The following is an 18,288-nucleotide window of genomic DNA, read 5'->3' as shown; positions in this document are numbered from 1 at the left end:
TATCTACGTGTCGCCGCAGTGACGCGTAAGGAATCGAGGGTCCACCAGGGCTCCACGCCGCCGAGGGAAGTACACCATCATGGACGTCAATGATCACGGACTCGAGAAGCTGCTGGCCTGTTAGCATCGCAGGGGGTCAGCTGAGCATCTATGGCGGAATCTGCAACGATTACGACAGTGCCGGCCATGGACTACAGAGGGAGGCATGCTTCTCTTGTTGAGCCATGACATGTCATGTACTGGAGGTAAATAAAGTCATTATTCACTCTCGACAGAGTTCTACTGTGCCGTCCAGCCACCGTCACCACCGCCAGTCATCCCTCCAAGTGCAAATGCACGCTTCAGAGTAGTGTCAGTAGAGTCAGAGTGGTGTTTTCAGTAGATACACCACACACTATGTTGCCCCTAGATTGACAATAACATTGTGAAATACTTCTCAACGCGAAATATTATTGAATGTCTTTAGATGAGAGTGAATTTTTTGCAATGTACCGTGCTTTATATTAACAGATTTACTGAAATTAGAGTTTTATTGAGCAAACTGCTTAAGCTGTAAATCTCCGGTTAATATCCGGTTTCTTTGTCAGTTAACTCTTGTATTTACTTTGCACCATTTGTTGTGTTGTGGTGTAGAAATGGCTTCCAAAACAACGGAATACACGTTCACTTGAGTGTTGTTAGTGTTTGAGTGTATATAGGGGTTTGTGAGTCTTTGAAACGAGTGTAGTAATCACGAACAATACAGGTCATTGCTGTTAGTTATGATCGAAATATTGGGATACGTACTCAGTTGCAGCTGTGCTTCAGTTAATAAAGAAATTAAATTCATTGCGGACAAATTATGTGAACGTCTGAAGGCCCCGAAGTAGTTTCCTCAGGCTTCCTGTTGACTACGACCAAATAGCGAGGAAGGTTGGGAATGGGGGGGGGGGGGGGGGGGGCGTGGGAGAACGCCAATGTACACTTCATTTAAGAGGGACATTGTATTGTGGTGAATGCAGTTACTTCATAAACACAGACATTGTCGTCGTTAGTAATATATTCACGCCTGGCGGGGCTAAAATGAAGATACAAAGTAACATTTGTCTTTCTATATTTAGTTTCAAGATTGTGCGAGCATTTGGATTGTCACATTGGTGGTTTGGACTGGCACTGGGAGCGTACTCGAACTGCCAAAGTGGTTAACGCGACCACACATAACAAGCGGGAAATCCTGATCCGCCACCCGTCTTCATGTGTCACCAGTGGCTGACGCTAATACATATTCACCATATGTGAATTCGCTTTATGAATACAGATTCCATTCTGTAAAGGTTAATTTGTCGTCTTATGTCAGGTAATGCTCGTGTTATGAAATGTTTATGAAATATTGGTATTTTGTTTACAATATGTTTTACGTCGAATGTCCTCATACATCAAGATCGTAAAAAAACAATACAATATGAAGGGTAGATTTTTGCTGAAACTGCAGCTACCAAAGAAACAGTTTGTAGGTGGCACGAATAATCAAGAGGGCGAATTTCAGGTCCCGTAAGCAGCTTACATACACAGTATAGCTTAAAACGATTTAGAGGAACTTAAATACGCAAAAGAGGTTAAAGAAGAAACAATGATTAATATATCAGATTCACCCTCAGCACCGATACTGTCAAATACGCTACAATGCCAACAACACCAAAAATTATCTTGTGTATCACATTATACAAGCAGTTCATGAGTTTCTCCGCCTAAAAGACTGCGATTATGTTCTGGACTCAAGCCAAGGAATCTGTGTACACTGGTTTAACGAAATTCGATAAAGTGGCACCTGCTGATCGCCCACATACCATACGAACTACAGCCAGGGCCCGATAGAATCAAACGCTGCAGCGGTCTTCTGAAATTAAAGGTAGACTCTACACCACAGTGGTACCAAATCTCCGATCACGTCCTCGGTACCAAAACTACAGATAAAGCAGAAATATTATAGTGACAATAATACGTCTTCGATACAATCACGGGAGATAACGACAGAATTTCTGCCTCCCCCATACGGTGCCATCTTTCTCATTTGAATGTTTGAATGTGGCAGTGAGGTACCTGTTAACAACTTTCTCTTCAACTGCAAAAGCAAATAGCAAGAATCCACGATACTGTCGCAGCATGTCATGTTCTCTGGCAGTGCATTACTAACAAACAAGCAAACCTTTTCAGCGACAGAAGATGCTGTACCATTTTGTAGCAGAAAGGAAAATAAGATCGTAAGTGATTTTTTATTTTTTTGTAATATAGTAAGTGAAAGTTTAGCGTTATCAACAGTCTTTTTATATCAATAAATGTATTTTAATTCTGTGAGATTACGGAGTAATGTAAAATGAAAGTAACTGTAAAATTTTTCTTATAATAGTATCTGTATCGCACGTTTCCTTTTTAAGATTTCAGGCTGCCACATATTTAAATGCTAAAGCATAATCTGAGGCTGGCTGTGTGGCTCATGTTCAAAAGCCATTAATAAGTTTAAGAAAAACTTAATATGACCATTGTGGTTGTGTTAGGATACTGGATACTGATTTCAGCTTAGTAGTTCTTTGAATCTACCTTAACTGTAGTTAAATACGGACCCAGTTGGAGCGATTCAGCACGTGAGTACTGAAGGAGCAGAAGTCTGAAATCGTTGATTGAAGACGAAAGTTATGAAATTGGCTGTCAGGCGTAATACTGTTAAGAGTCTTTATGTGTGCTGAAAACCAAGTAATCCAATGTTCGCGTCGTAATGGCTACTAATGCAACCTACCTTATATTTTTACGCGCAGTTAAAATGGAAAGCGCTTGTTCCCGACGGGTTCGAATGTCGAAATTAGGTTGTGCCGTGCCGCGTCGTCCGTCCAGCCATGATGGAAAGGAGAGAGAGGGGGGGAGGTGGAGGGAAGGGGGCAGGAGAGGGGGAGAGAACTGGGGGAGCCTCTGTGAGCAGAATCGACGCCGTCAGCGGACGAAGCTCCGCTGAAAGCCGAGTTAATGATTCAATTAGGCGGACAGAACGCGGAGATTTTCTGGTCGGCTTGAGCTCACGGCCGCCCCCTCCATTTACGCTTATTCTTCATATTGAAGCGGAGCGATCTCAAGAAATGGTCTCCATCGATTTAAATATTAGGAATATTGTGTTGAGGGAACCCCAAGAAGGGCAGCAAATTTCTGCTTCTGTCAGGAAGAGGCAGAAACGTTGATGACACAAGAATGTTTTGAGGGTAGCTACGTTTGGGGATGATCGAGATTCGCAAAGCTCATACCGACTAGAAACTAATGTTAAGGGACGAATATCTGGCGCCATAACAAAATGTGAAGGATGCGGATAGGAGGGGCAAGGGGTGATCACACCGCTCTCTCGGCCGTTATGATGGTATACTCGACCGAAGCCACTACTATTCGGACGAGTAGCTCCGCAATTGGCATTACGAGGCTGAGGACACCCCAAAAAATGGCAGCAGCCCATGGCGGCCTGGATGGTTACCCATCCAAGTGCCGACCACGCACGACAGCGCTTAACTTCGGTGATCCCATGGGAACCGGTCAATCCACTGCGACAAGGCCGTTGCCTCGGATAACAAATGGTCAAAAATATTTATTCATGTTATATCATTAGATATTAACAATTTTAGGACTTCTGCCTTTGTTTTACTGCTGAGCCTTACTTCTTGCCGAGCAGCATCATCCTAGGTTGACGGGAGTGAGTTTGCGAGTATCGAAATATATGACATAAATGGCGTATGATTTAATTGACATAGAAATCTTAATTTCCTCCACGGCCAAGGATCATAGATCTTAGTACGTGACAGAAATTTCAACTAGATACGTCTGTCCGTTGCTGAGAGAGACTGGTGTTAACAGACAGATAGTCAGACAACAAATTACAAAAAGAAATATTATCCCCTTAACAAAGGGAAGATGACATAGAGGAAGATGATAAGGGAGTTATGATATTGATGAAGAATTTCACAACGCAGTGAAAGACAAAGTTGAAACAAGGCCCTGGGAGTAGACAACATTCCGTTAGCGCATCTGATAGCCTTGGGAGACTCAGCCATGACAACATAGTTCCATATGGTGAGCAGCCGAAATACCCTTCGACTTCAAGAAGAATATAACAACCCCAATTCAAAAGAAAGGGGGTATTGACATGTGTGAAAATACCGAACTGTCAGTTTAATACGTCACGGCTGCGAAATTCTAACACAAATCCTTTACAGAATAATGGAGAAACTGGCAGGCGCTGACCTCGAGGAGGATCCGTTTGGATTCAGGACGAATGTAGGAACACGCGAGGCAATATTGACTCTACGACTTCTAGGTCAAGGAAAGAAAAACCTACTTTTACAGCAATTGTAGACTTAGAGAAAACTTCCGACAGTGTTGACTGGATTACTCTCTTTCAAAAAAATGGTATAAATGGCTTTGAGCACTATGGGACCTAACATCTGAGGTCATCAGTCCCCTACAACTAAGAACTACTTAAACCTAACTAACCTAAGGACATCACACGCATCCATGCCCGAGGTAGGATTCGAACCTGCGACCGTAGGGGTCGCGCGGTTCCAGACTGAAGCGCCTAGAACCGCTCGGCCGCACCGGCCGGCTACTCTCTTTCAATTTCTAAAGGTGGTAGGGATAAAATATAGGGAGCGAATGGCTATTTGCATTTTGTACAGAAACCAGATGGCAGTAATAAAAGTCGAGGGGCACGAAAGGGTGGCGGTGGTTGAGAAGGGAGTGAGACAGGGTTGCAGACTATACCCGATGATATTCAACCTATGTATTGAGCAAGCAGTAAATGAAACAAAAGAAAAACTTGTTGTAAGAATTAAACTCAAGGAAGAAAAAATAAAATCTTTGAAGTTTGCCGACGACATTGTATCTTTTGATTGCATTTACTTAGAAGCTTCAATTATTTACACCTCCGAGAGACCGTAGACATTAACGTGTGACATAAATTTAAACAGTTGGACAGACAGACAGAGACAATAAAGTGATAATAAAAGATTCGTTTATACCGGTTGAGGTATGGAGGATGCTATTTCCGCGGTGGCGAAGTATAACTGGTATGGAAGGTAACGTCTGATGAAAACCCAACAACGAGAAAATATAATTAGGAACAGCGGCGTTCTGTGTCGATAAAATACACAAACCATGTTAATTATACGTCGCCTGGGAAACAATGGAAACCAATTGGTGTGGGTTTTAAATGCCTAAGTCAAATCCAACAATAACGTCATGTGGGCAAAATATAATCGGAACCATGGATCATCAAACCGTTGTCCAGACATCATGATTTATATTCTCGAAGCTTTCACTAAAAAGTAAACCTACCCAACGGATACACTTCAATTTTGATCGGCTTTGAAAATGTTGTAGTGTAGAGCAATGTATGAGACATGTGCTTTTTATACGCACCCATATTGCCATTAAGGAGATGAAACACCCTGTAAAAAAATTGAGTTTAATATTTCTGAATTAATATCCTCGAAACCGTAAGAGATAATAAAAAAAATAAACGTTCAGATAAAAGTTCCCTGGTTTTTAATGTATGCTACTACTGTGCATTCAGATTTGTCGAACAAAACATTTTGTCTAGATTTTGTTTTTCTTTTCGACATTTGACTAAGATTTAATACCAAGTTTAATAGTATATGATGAAGTGGTTTTGCAAACACACATTTTTCAGAAACAAGAGTAGAAATACCCATTTGAACGCCAGTTATCATGTTGGGTTGTTCAGGAAGTCTTTCGCAGATAAATATAGTTTAAATATATATTCTACATATATTGCTCTATGTACATTTTTTCTTTTAATTTTATGAAATATAAATAACTTGTGTTTTCTTTTTTCATTTGGTGTCCTTTTTATTATTTTTCAGCCTTTTAAGATTTAGATACGCTGTATTTGAAATTGTTTGTACGTTATTGTCGTAAAATTATTGTAAATCTGCACAACACTGAGAAAGCTCTGCACACTTTTATACAAAGAATTCCTAGCTTATTTCTGACAAATGCGTGTTTGGAATAGCACTTCGTCACATGTGACTGTTTGAATTTGGTATTCACAATGCTATGCGTTTTGCTCTTAGTCAAATGTCAAAATGAAAAACAAAATAATGGTCTAGAAGAAATTACGAAAAAATAACTTTTCCGACAAATCTGGAAGCACCATTGTAACGTACTTAAAAAACCACAGACCATTGTTTTAAGTTTCTTTTTCACGTGTATTCCCGTTTCGACGGTATTCATTGACTAATATTAAACTCATTAGGAAGTGTTTCACACCCACTTAATGGCCGTATGCGAACGTACCAAAAAACGGGAGTCTCTTATTTTCCTCTACAAGACAACATATTCAAAGCGACCACAATCGAAATGTATCCTTTGGGTAGGTTTACTAGTAAGTTGCTTCAGCCAAACGCCGGTGTGGTTCTTTCAGTACCTCCGATCACCTTCGGCGACCCGAACTTTTGCCCCATCTACAATGACTTCATTGTCAACGGGAAGTTAAACCGTAACTTTCCCCTTCCATTTCTTTCTACTAGCTGACACCGTGTGTTTCACTGCAGAAACTGTTTTACTGAAACTGATTTCTTTAAATGCTTTGTAGCGTATGTGTCATCAATTTCACCACATGGTAACAAAAGGTGAAAACGTAAAGATCACAATTAACCTTCGTATAAAACGTATATTCCAAAGTAAGATGGTACATAATTAGTATACAGAATAAGATACAAAGAAACGTAAACACTACTCCAGGATTAGTTCTTAGGCCTCTTCAGTTGAACAGCTGCAATCTGCAAGGCAATATGAAGGGCAATCTATTGTCATGGGAAATGTGATTAGCGTGTCGCCAATTTCATTTCGCCCTAATTGGCAGTCTCCTCATCTGGCCTCACGAGGTTGAGTGGATCCTTGTCCAATCCCCCCTACCTCACAGAAATCCAAGGAAATACTGGTAATCGAATCTGGGTCCTTCCACACCAAATAGAGTGATATTAACTATTCGGTATGGAAGTTGTCTCAAAAGGAAGTTCGCACATGAATTGGGAAACACGTGCACATAAATGGAAACATGAAATAATATTTATGCTTTTCAGAGGCATTTTAGTCAAAGCAGTAATATAATTCAAATTTATCTGTAATCTGTAAATGATGAAACATAATATACATACACATGTTATAAATATACATAATGTGAGGGTTGGAACTTTAACTATTTATTTACAGCTCGTACGAACTAGATACGTGTTTCTAAGATTTACTGACCTTCAAAGAAGTCACCAGCATTGTGTTTAACCCGTTGACATCGATGTGGAAGTTGTAGGATACACTTAGCATTGCCAGTTGTGTTGATAGCTCGAGCGGCTCGGTCCATTGCCCGACGAATTTGTAGCTGTTCTAAGCTGGTCGTAGGTTGTGTTCCAAAAATTAACAGAATAGAGACAGAAGTAATGACACTTTCTGCAGGACCTGGCCATCATTTTGCAGGACAATGCTCAAGCAAGCACAATGCAAGCTGTTAGGGATTTGTTTGACTGATGGGGCTGCTAAGTGCGATACCACCTACTGAACTTCCCTGACTTCAGCCCTCGTAAGTTCAACCCGATTTCTAAACTGAAGGGAACACTTCATGGCATTCATTTCTGCACTGCTACAAATTCGTCGGGCAATGGACCACGCCTCTCGAACTGTCAACACAACTGGCACTGCTAAGAATATCCTACGATTTCCACATCGCTGGCAACTGGCTATACATAATGCTGGTAACTACTCTGAAGACCAGTAAAACTTTGAAAGACGTATCAATTTTGTACGAGCTGTAAATAAATAGTTGCCACTATTAAAGTTCCAACTCTCGTACATACGTATATACAAACACACAGTATACATCTCCCTTTTCACCTGACAATCAAAATTCCTTCCTTTTCGAATATCAAATGACCTGTACACACCAATCACAGGTGAACTTAACACTTGGCCATGTTTTAAAGAAACCAGAAATAAATTCTATCTCAGCAAGTAGTACATCTCTAATCAGCCAAGAATAACCCTAAATCATTACTTTCCCGACTACAAAAGTAGGAAACATCTGATCTAACTGGAATTAGGTTCAATCACTGTAGTTATGGTTCAAATGGGTCTGAGCACTATGGGACTTAACTTCTGAGGTCAACAGTCCCCTAGAACTTAGAGCTACTTACACCTAAATAACCTAAGGACATCACAAACATCCTTGACCGAGGTAGGATTCGAACCTGCGACCGTAGCGGTCGCGCGGTTCCGGACTGTAGCGCCTAGAGCCGCTCGGCCACACAGGGCCGGCCACTGTAGATATTCAGTTTAAGTAATATGAACTGACGTTTCGAATAGTCACTTTGAGATTATGGCGATGGCGATCCACCTCATATTCTGGATGTGAAGCCCACAGAACTAAATTATCATGTCAACATAGAAATAATGTTTTGAAAACTGTACATATGTTCATAAAGGGAGTAATGGGTAGAAGTTCAAAAATGGTTCAAATGGCTCTGAGCACAACGGGACAACTTCTGAGGTCATCAGTCCCCTAGAACTGAGAACTACTTAAACCTAACTAACCTAAGGACATCACACACATCCATCCCCGAGGCAGGATTCGAGCCTGCGACCGTGGGTGTAAGTGCACATACTTTCGTTTGTGACTGAGACTCCTGTACTGAAAAATATCAATACATTATTTGCTTCATTTGCAAATTAATATCTGCAGCTGTTAGGAGTAGTACGTTTTTAGGTTTGTTAGTACCTCCAAGTACATGTGTCAAGAGCAGGCTATTAATGCATATTTTCTCCTGGGCAGCAGTTCAGGTGTTGAAGTGTGGATGCCTGGACAAAAAACGATTATCTATACTTACAGGCAATAGTCTACTTAGTGTACATTAAGACCATGCAGAAAACATGAGGTAGTACTTTATGTGACATGTCTGTGGAAGAGCGTTCCATGCAGAGAAAAAAAAAAAAAAAAAAAAAAAAAAAAAACGATAAGCGTTGTTGCTGTTTGTATACTGTATAACTTAAATAAGAGGAATTTACGCTGAAGGGGCTTTAGACTCAGTGTTTTACGCTACATAAAAAATAAAGTATGAACGATGTTTCGAATAAAAACTTTTCATACTGAAAATTTTTCCTACTTGAGACAACCTCGGCTAATATAGAAAATGAGGTTAATAACTGTTTTGGTTGGAGATAATTACGGTAAGAATGGTGAGACTATTGTGATATCAAATAGAGAATGGAAACAAGAGGTGAAAAGATATTATTTTTCCAAGACCATATCACATTCGAAAAATACGTGGCGTAAATTATTTTTATATTGTGCAGATGTACTCGCTTTTGTGGCACCGCTTATAGGTGCCTAGAGGCAGTCACTAGCACATTTTATCTCCGTGACACGTTTTCTGAAACCGATAAATGCCGGCAAAGAGTGGTCACGGAAAAGTCGGCGCAAACAAGCTGAAACTCGTCTCAAGGAAGCGAAATCTGCAGCACTCGCAGTTACAAGGGCGAACGCATGTCAAACCGATCAATACGGGCTGTTGTGACCGCACAGGCTGCAATTAGAGCAACTGCCGGCAACGGCAGAGGCAGAACCAGGTGGCATTCCTAACGAGACGGCCGAACAAAAGACGGTGCGCGCAGACTGCTGTCCTAATGGCTTCGCCAGTCTGGGGCCTTGTGCGCGCAGCGCCTTGGCAGCTGTCCCTTACCGAATGGAGCTCGTTCCAGTGTGTGCGCCTTGCAAGGGAGCGGGTAAGGGCCGTCGAGGAGTCGATAAGCGTCTGACGACACTCCTATAGGCTACCAAACACCCTGACGTACAGTAAGGGACAGAAGAATAAGTCTCTATCGAACGGCACGGGAGAGCAGAAGGCTAGAATGTGACGCACCATCGACGGCGAGAGCATTTCAGTTCAAGAGATCCACTGTACCCCATTAAAACTGAAACGTCTCGAAGGCTAGAAAATACTGTAGTTTTACTTACTTTGCACGCGTAGCAGCCACCTTAGGGTTCAACAGTTATAGTGGCTAACGAATAGCGGCATGTCAGTCTCCCAGCAACAGACAACCAGATGTTTCCTATGGTCAACGACCTGTAAACGTGCTGGCCACAGAAGCTGAACACTTTCGGTATCAAGATAGGCCAGGACAGGACAGGCAATATGCGATCTTGCGTTGGCTTCTTGAATGATAGCATCGTGAGACAGTGACTGAAGGACAACACCTCAGGTATGAATATATCAGAGAGGTTGCGTTTGCTTTGGAAATTATCGTTGTGCGTACCAGATATGATTGTATTGTGCGCCGTATGGTATCCTATACCATCACCCAAGGAGCTGCGTCTATGTGATCATGATGATGAATGCAAAGTGACAGCGTTGGTTCTTCTTGGAGCCTCTACACAGGAATTCGTCGACCGTGATGATGTATACAACACCGGGATGTAATGCAACTTTTGCGTCCCATGTTATCTTGGGACGCAACACTGATTCGCCTCTGTCTGATGACATATCAGATGAAGTCTCAAATGAACAGTCGTTGGCAATCCAGTCATTGTCACACTGTCCTTGTGGATAGGCAATTTGCTTTAAAGAACCCCATTTCTTGTCTGAGTATGTGATGTAGCAGTACGGTCCTGTACGGCTGAGCGAACAGCGAACCAGTCCTTTCGAGCGTTAGTCACGTGGGGAAGTTGAGATCTTTCATGGTGATGACTACGGCCTCCTCTACCCATCGTTTCGGTATTCGCATAACATGTAGGATCCCGACTACCACAAGGCGAAAAACACGATATGGCAGGATAAACTACAATCTGGATAGACCTGAATTCCCATATGAGCTAGTAGACTCTTCTCCTGATTGGACGCACTATTTACACCGTCTTCTCACAAGACACAAACATTCAAATGTAACTTGAGAATGAGATGCTGGATGTGCTATTTTTCTCTATACAGAGTGATCAGACACCGTCTGAAGAACTTGTAATTGTGCTGATGAATAACATTTTTTGAAAAAATTTCGATATGTTACACCGTCTCCGAGTTAATTAGCACTGATGTTTGCGAATCAGGCCGTCGTACGAAGATTCAAGAGGCATGCCAGAAACTGTGTCGCCAAACGTGCTCTTTATTTGGTTTCGTAAAATCGAACAAGAGAGCGACACAAAAATGGTTGGAGGGATGGTAGTATGGACCGAAACATATCCAAAGGCTGTTCAGTCTCGTACACTATCATTTACGCTACGAGGAAAAAGCTCACTAATTGTATCTAGCGGACCACTTTAATATGCTTTTAAGACGGCGCAACGTATCGAATTTTTCCTTAAAAATTGTTTCTTAGCAGAACCAACCCTCCAACATCCTTCGAGCATTTCAGACGGTTTCCGACCACCCTGTATAGTAAATATTAAATGCAGTTGGCGTCATTCATAGTCTCTTCGTTAGCTAGATATTAATCACGTGCATATCCAAGAGTTTAGGACGATTTACGCCAATTTATCGTTTGTTTCGTACCATCATCATGCTGCTGAAATTTTAAAGGCCATCTACGTGTAGGAAATAATTTTTCTTCCAATGTCCATATGATCTCTCGCGGAAGATGATTGTGCTTGTCCCCGATAATAAAATACTGTCACGGGCCAGAGGTAGTGAATACTAAAAGAGACGCATGTCGTATTTTCGTTCAGTTTACTACGTGGTATATTTTTTCAAGGTTATTCGGCTTGCGGCACTTGCTGTCATTTCTTTTCTCTTGATACTTTTGATTGAGAAATTACTGGATATAATGATTGAACTTGTCCCACAAATAGACCGGACGGTTGCAATACAGAAAAACGTGAAGGATTCTCAGCACACAGGCTGCGTCAGATGGTGCGGAAGCTGTATAGGTATTTTCCCACTTACCCGTGCTGTAGCATTAAGCTGCTGCTGACGGCCCAATGGACACAGAAGTCATAACTTGTTAAGTACGTCTTTAACCTCTTGCATTTAACAAGCTGGTGTTTTACACTTTCAGCGCAGTAACTCCGCTTACTTGTGAGTTTTGTGATTGACCATTATAAAACTGTTCATGAGGAAGCGCAGCATGCTTTCAAGGAACACAAGTTTAATGGATGCTCTTTCTGTTGCGAACAAATTCTTGACTACTGTCTGAGTGTGACGTACTGCGTGACATTCAAAATTGGGAAGCGCAAGTCTTCAAAGCTGAGACTGAGTAACTGTTGGCTTTCAAACACCATTTTTGTGCTTGCTTCCAGGCAAAGTCCTATCATTACGTGCAGGCGCAGTTATTGTCCATTTACTTGCGTTTTGCAAACTTAATTCACTGAGCCAAACTCTTCATTTACGACGAGAAATGAATGCATTCTAATTACATGATAGCCTTAGGATACTAGTGACTGACAAGTATCAATAGGGGAGAACAACCCGTCTGTGTCAAGATTTTTCGTGTATGTTCACGTGATTAGGCAAATCTGAACGAATATTCTGTTGTTTTCCCGAATCATTCCTACGTTATACAAAGACAGTTGTTGCTGACAGGGTGTGGCCCACATCTTCTACTTTTCTTCGCTGTTATTACACTTTATGTAATGAAGGAACTTCTTCTGCTATTTAAGATGTTTATTATTATTTTGAGTGTAGAATTTTAAGGTTCTGCCGTTTTGCTGTGGAAATTTCTTTATTTAAAACATCCTCGAGAAGATTCAGAATTTTTAATAACATTCCGCAAACATCGGAAAGCACAGCTGAATAAAAATTAATGTAAGAAATTGACGATTAGATCAGCTTGGAAAGAAATGAAAAATGAGTCAACCGTAGACCGATGAATCGATCTTCGTGACGTCTCACTTAGTGATACCGGGACAGAGATTCGTATCACTAAATGTTAAATACTGTACTTCTTTCTTAGCCATTCGCCCACTTCTTCCATCGCTCAAACCAGCTCCGCGGTCACAGCCAGTAACAGTTACACCGTTATAATGGCATTTATGAACCTGTCTTTAAAACATTGCGTAGTAAGTTGCCGTATAGCGCGTGACGTTTCACACACGACTCGCTACCACATTACTGTCAACAGTACACAACATTTATAACCAACTTTTTGCCTGCGCTACCCCCCCCCCCCCCCCCCCCCCCAGGAACGCGTACGTCACGTATACTGAAATACTTCACATACATATCTGTACACATATTTCATTTATATACTTTTGAAGTATTCCAAATAAAATAAATACGCAACAGATATATCAGCAGACCGTTGCCGGACATTTCTATGGGTAGCCCATTATGAGTCCACCCTCACCCTCCTAATGTAGTTTGGTATCGATAACTACGATGCCATTGTTTAGGTTGGCACTACGACAGACACCGACGACAGCGCCTTCTAGCCGGCGCTTTGGAGCTCTACGAGCATCGCTACAGATTCTCCCCATTTCATCAGGCGCGGACAGCCAGGAAACATCGCTTCAGCTTAGCTTGCTATTGAGAGTTTTCATCAGTTACGATGGGGCCACAACGTCGCACCTACGTGTCATCACCTAAAGTTGTGTAATATGTTTGTATATGTTTATACGCTAGTAAAGATGCTTCAACTGTATTTGCAGTTTCCTGCTCCTACCCACGCACCGCCTTCTAGGCGGGATACAAAAGTATTATTGTTAACTAAGCCCACAGTATTTTTCTACAGATAAAGAGACATGTATTTACCGAAGTTGGTTGAAATGGCACCAGGAAGGTGATTTTCTGTCACCTCTTTTCATCTACACCCTTAGCTGTAGAGGTGTTTGCTGGTGTTTCACTGTCACAGTAAATTTTAGCGAGTGATATGTGAACCAAATTTAGTAGAAAAAGGCACTACATAGATATGCAGAGGCGCCACTATCCTCATATTCGGTCTAGCCCTCCCCCTCCCAACACGTCACCCACACCTTTAGTGGCGAAATGTCATTGGGACTGACGGCTGCGGTGGCCGAGCGGTTCTAGGCGCTTCAGTCCGGGACCGCGCGACTGCTCTTCTCTCCAATTCTATTCAATACCTCCGCATTAGTTATGTGATGTACCCATCTAATCTTCAGCATTCTTCTGTAGCACCGCATTTCGAAAGCTTCTATTCTCTTCTTGTCTAAACTATTTATCGTCCACGTTTCACTTCCGTACATGCCTATACTCCATACAAATACTTTCAGAATCGACTTCCTGACACTTACATCCAGACTCGATCTTAACATATTTCTCTTCGTCAGAAACGCTTTCCTTGCCATTGCCAGTCTACATTATCCTCGGTTTGCTTTTGTTGATGTTCATTTCATATCCTCCTTTCAAGACACTGTCCGTTCCGTTCACCTGCTCTTCTAGGTCCTTTGCTGTCTCTGACAGAATTACAGTGTCATCGACGAACCTCAAAGTTTTTATTTCTTCTGCATGGATTTTAATTCCTACTCCAAATTTGTCTTTTGCTTCCTTTACTGCTTGCTCAATATACAGATTGAATAACATCGGGGATAGGCTACAACCCAGTCTCACTCCCTTCCCAATCACTGCTTCCCTTTCAAGCCCCTCGACTCTTGTAACTGCCTTCTGGTTTCTATACAAATTGTAAATAGCCTTTCACTACCTGTATTTTACCCCTGCCACCTTCAGAATTTGAAAGAGAGTATTCCAGTCAACATTGTCAAAAGCTTTCTCTAAGTCTACAAATGCTATAAACGTAGGTTTGCCCTCCTTTAATCTATTTTCTAAGGTAAGTCGTAGGGTCATCATTGCCTCAGGAGTTCCAACATCTCTACGGAATTCAAACTGACCCTCCCCAAGGTCGGCTTCTACCAGTTTTTCCATTCGTCTGTAAAGAATTCGTGTTAGTATTTCGCAGCTGTGGCTTATTAAACTGATAGTTCGGTAATTTTCACATCTGTCAATACCTGCTTTCTTTGGGATTGGAATTATGATATTCTTCTTGAAGTCTGAAGGTATTTCGCCTGTCTCATACATCTTGCTCACTAGATGGTAGAGTTTTGTTAGGCCTGGCTCTGCCAAGGCTATCAGTAGTTTTAATGGAATGTTGTCTACTCCCGGGGCCTTGATTCGACTTAGGTCTTTCAGTGCTGCAAGTGATACGTGTACCATATATGGTTGATATCTGGATAGATGGTGAACATATATGGTTACATACATACAGTTTTGTAATAAACAGGATGATTCAGTTGCCCCTACCTATCGGTTTTATGCAACCCGCAACGCCTCCAAACACCACATGCAGGATTTTCATTTTCTCTCGCTCGCTACGCGCGAGCTGTTATCGCTTGAGATAAAATGAACAGGACTGTTTTGTAGGAAATTTTATGTAGTTCATTTTTGTATGCCGACACATTTTCACTAGACGCCTTCGATTCCGGATTATACAAGAGAAACGTACAAAAGTAACCTTCAAATGCGTTTTTCTTGAATAACTCGAAAACCGTGGCTTACAGCGAAAACAAATCCTAGAACAAAATTCAGAATTTGAAAGAGAGTATTCCAGTCAACATTGTATTCCCCACAAAAAGATATTGTTCATTTTTCTCTAGGACTAATATTTAGCGCATAGTGAGCAGGAGAACATGAAAAATTCGCTTCTGTTTTTTCAAGGCACTGCATGAAACTCAGGGGCAGCTGAATCATTTAGCTACAGTATTGCAGGTCAGCAACTGGAAGCAGTTAATTCCATACATTATCTGGCAGTAGGCATTAGAAGTGATTTAAAATGGAATGACCGCATAAAATTAATGGTTAGTAAAGCAGATGCCAGACAGATTCATTGGAAGAATCCTAAGGAAATGCAGTCCGAAAACTAAGGAAGTAGGTTACAGCACACTTGTTCGCCCACTGCTTGAATACTGCACGCCAGTGTGGGATCCGTACCAGATAGGGTTGATAGAAGAGAGAGAGGAGATCCAACGGAGAGCAGCGCGCTTCGTTACAGGATCATTTAGTAATCGCGAAAGCGTTACGGAGATGATACATAAACTCCAGTGGAAGACTCTGAAAGAGAGACGCTCAGTAGATTGGTACGGCCTTTCGTTGAACTTCCGAGAACGTACCTTCACCGAGGAGTCAAGCAGTATATTGGCCCTCCCTACGTATATCTCACGGAGAGACCATGAGGATAAAATCAGAGAGATTAGAGCCCACACAGAGGCATACGGACAATCTTTCTTTCCACGAACAGACTGGAATAGAAGAGAGAACTGACAGAGGTACTCAAGGTACCCTCCGCCACACACCGTCAGGTGGCTTGCGGAGTATGGATGTAGATGTAGATGTAGGATCATCCTGTATAGGAATATATAAGGTATCAGTATGAGTCGTGAGATACTTGGCTATGAACCGATTTGTAGAAAAAGACACCAGAAAACGCCCTCTCTCTCTCTCTTTCTCTCCCTCTCTTTCTCTTTCTCTTAAAGACTCAGACCAGAAGCTCTCTACTGTGCCTTCAAACACCGCAGACACAGGGACTCTGCCGGCAGCAGGAGTCCGGAGTCAATGGCGACCCCCAATTAGCCGTCACGTCGCCGTCATTACTGCCGCGGCAGAAGTGTGGCCAGTTCGTGGAGGGGACGGACGTTGCGCCGCTTTGGTAACGGCGATCATTAACGAGGATTAGGCAGGCGCACGTCGCGCCGCAGCGTCGCACACCGAGCATTACGGAGCAGCGGCAATTAGAACGGCGGCGGCCAAGGCGCACGTGCCGTGCACGTAATTGGCTCGAGACGCTAATGCGCTGTAAATCAGCGCAGAGGTTAATGCGGCCCACCTGCGCCTCGCAGCCATCCAGCTGTCCCAGTCTGTCGCGAGTGTGCGGGTCTGACCACTCAATGGGCTTGTTCTCTGCCTGTTGCGGGCAGGGCGTACCTCTACGAGGCGAAGTCCGGCATCGGACCATCTGGAGCTTCCGTGTACCTGGAATCGGCTACCGCTACCGAGTCCTCACTACACACTCGAGTAGCCTTGTTTCTCGGCAAGAGAGCGATTATTCCTCCAGACCGATAGAGCGACGGCGTAGGGGGACTTGAATCTGCAGTTATCGTTAAACACCCACTCTCCTTCCTTCGCTCTAGCTTTCCGCTGTGTTCCAATTGAAGCAATGTTGGACATTAATTTTCCCATTGGTTTCGCTAGAAGACGACTAAAACTAAAATGAAACACACTTAATAAAGCAGGAGAGCTGTGTTATTTTACTGCCTATGTTCTTCTTTTATTTTTAAATAAACAGTACATTTCATTATTGATCAATTAGCTGATTTAGTCCTCTGGATACCATAAAACTGCATTAAAACAATATTTTTAAAATACTTTTATTACAGTCTCAGTTGCAAATTGTCACAATTGATTAATAGTTTCGAACAATTAATGACCACCTTCTGTTCTGATTAACGACGAGGTGCATTGTAAAGGAATGTAGTCATCGGTTGTATAATAAGAATACTAGCACCATGTTGCATACCGCTTCATCTTGTTACAAATGTGATACAGAGCTATTCTCCCAGTTTTCCTGCTTACAAGCGAATTTTTTCACAAAAAAATTCACTTTTTTCAAGTCGTCATTAATCAGATCTGAAGAGCATTATAATTTGATCGAAACAGTAAGCATTTGTAACAGTTTTCAGCTGAGAGTGTCATGTGTTATGAAGAAACATTATTGTCCTTACGCGTTGTTGTGATCCACACAGCAGCACGGGTAAAAGCAGCATCTGATGGGATCACTAATATGATTTTTGTGTGTCCAAAAAACGTTACAGCTGCGAAATCAGTATTTAATAGCAGTGCGCGTACATATTATGGCTCGTGCAAAATGCTACTTAGGAATACTGTCACATTCTGTTTTTCCCCAAGTCTGTGGATCCACAGACAATCTGTAGCCATAACTTTTGTATCGGCGAAGTAACTTGATAATATTCAAGGGCGAGAAATTAGTAAGTTGCTGAATAACGAAATGAAATGTTTATTACAAAATTAGTAAACAGCCTACGCAGAAAAATTGTATCCCTTAAGATATTTACAATGGCTACAGATCAACAAATAAACGAAACCTTTATACTCGTAAGTGTGTATTGCAACCGTCAGTGCGAAGACCGGTTTGATTTAGCTCTCCAAGTTGGTCTTTCCTGTGCGAGTCTGCCCAATTTGAATATGTTTACTTCGTTCAAATAAAAGTCTCCTCTCACAGTTTTTACCCCCTCCTAACAGTTCCCTTCAATTTTCATTA

The sequence above is a fragment of the Schistocerca americana genome, chromosome 7, assembly GCF_021461395.2.
Source record: "Schistocerca americana isolate TAMUIC-IGC-003095 chromosome 7, iqSchAmer2.1, whole genome shotgun sequence".
NCBI lineage: Eukaryota > Metazoa > Arthropoda > Insecta > Orthoptera > Acrididae > Schistocerca > Schistocerca americana.
The sequence above is the reverse complement of the archived record's forward strand: the minus strand, read 5'-3'. Positions refer to the sequence as shown.